Source organism: Orycteropus afer, unplaced genomic scaffold, assembly GCF_000298275.1.
Source record: "Orycteropus afer afer isolate SDZICR_OR568_19922 unplaced genomic scaffold, OryAfe1.0 scaffold00055, whole genome shotgun sequence".
In the NCBI taxonomy this organism is placed as follows: Eukaryota; Metazoa; Chordata; class Mammalia; order Tubulidentata; family Orycteropodidae; genus Orycteropus; species Orycteropus afer.
The window spans coordinates 6,808,503-6,810,448 of NW_006921642.1; the positions used below are offsets into that span (position 1 = coordinate 6,808,503).

Consider the following 1,946-nt stretch of genomic DNA (forward strand, 5'->3'; position numbering starts at 1 on the left):
TCTTAGGATGTTCACTAACAAAACCAAAACCAACCCACTGCTGTTAAGTGGATTCTGACTCATAGTGACTCCCATTAGGGTTCTGAAGTGGTAAATCTTTAGGGAAGTAGATTGCTCCATCTTCCTTCCACGCAGTGACTGCTGGTTTTTTTTTTTTTTTTTTTTCTCTTTATCAGGTCTTTATTCAAAATAAGCTTTCCAAAATGATTTAACTTGTATGGAATAAATGAATTATTTAAGAGCTGCAGGCTTCTTTTCCTCTATGGTAGGTTTCTCTTCTGTTGGCTGTGTCTTCTCAGCTGCTGGCTTCTTGGTGGCTGCAGCCTTCTTTCCCACCACAGGCTTCTTCAGTTTCTTTACATCTTTCCTCCTTTCTTCCCTACCCCAGGCTTCTTGTCTAGAACCCCTTTCTTATCTGCTTTGGCTTCTGGTGCTGCTGCCGCCTTAGCCACACTGAGTTTGTGATTCCTGACTTGGAGAAGAACAGCGTTTCAGCGCATGGTCTTTGCAGTGGGTTCAGCTTCAATATGATTCTGATTTCTCAGTGGGTTCTTCTTTAGGACTCTATGAATGAATCTTCTTGCACGGTGCTCAGAGCCTCTTTGGATCTCGGGGCTTTTCAAGATTCTGCTAAGGTATATATTGACCATCTTGTGCATGGACAGGGAGGCAGCTTTTTGCTAAGTGCCATACAGCCCATCTAACTTGCGAAAAGCACTTTCAGTACAAATGCAGAAATGCCCCACATGCCCACCAGGAGCAAGTTTCAAAATCTTCAGTTTGCTTACATTAAGCAAAGTAATTCCAGGGATGTTTCTGAAAACCTTGATGATAGCATTGTCCTCATTATAGATAATGCATGGTCCCCTGCGCTGGATACAGGGACAGTTTCTCATTTTACCTTTGCCAGCTCTCATTAGCTGGGACACATAGATCTTTTTGATATCATTCCAGGCCTTTGCTTCTTAAGAAGCAAAACATCCTCTTTGGTTTTCTTATAGCCTTCAACTATGGCAGAGGGAGGAATCTACCATAAACCAATGCTTTTTTTTAAAAAAAAAAATAATAATAATAATAAAATGAATTATTAGAAAAGTGAAATAATCAAAACAAACAAATTTATTTTTAATTATTAAGTTTAAGAGACATACCATTACTCTGTTAATTAACAACTGAAATTGCTAAATGCTTACACTATGACACAGACCATACGCTGAGTAGCACTGCTCTAATCCTAGGTCAGCATTTGGAAATCATTAGGTAATGCATAATATTTGAAGACCTAGCAATGAGTGAGAGTACTTTTTGACAGTGCACAGAGGATGAACAAAGCAGTTGAAGACAGAGACATGAGGAAACAAGGCAATGCTGTTTTCCTGTTGGTCCCTGACTCGTGGTGACTCCTTGCACAACAGAATCAAATGCTGTGTCATCTCCAGGGGTATTTGCAGATTGTACTCTTGTAATCTATTTTATTGGCTGATTTTTGGAAATAGATCACCAGGCCTTTCCTCTTAGTCTATTTTAGTCTGTAAGCTCTGCTGAAACTTTAGCATCACAGAAGCAAGCAACCCACCACTGACAGACAGGTGGTGGTTATGCATGAGGTGCACTGGCCAGAAGTCAACCCAAGGTGTCCTGCTCAGAAAGCAAAAATTCTTCATGGAACCACCAATGCCTCATTTAAGGAAATAGTTCTTATTTAATCTTTGGGTAGCAGATCACTCTAAGACTTTAGTGAAACTATAGACCTCTCCCAGTAACAATTTGAGAGACTATGTATGTAGTTCTTAGAGTTCCAATATGAAGCCCTCAAGTTCAAAACAAAACAAAATAAAAAAATGTAGTTCAAAGGAAATCAGGTGAACAGGAGCCTGAGAAGAAAATAAGTATTACCAAACCAAGGAAAGAGAGTTTCAATAAAGAATAAATAGCAATTTAAAAAA

General features: G+C 39.2%; 1 pseudogene; it reads right to left on the reverse strand.

Annotated features, from left to right (window-relative positions):
• Window positions 1-231: 231 nt before the first annotated feature.
• Window positions 232-1,946, reverse strand: part of LOC103195389 — a 6,959-nt pseudogene continuing 5,244 nt past the window's right edge.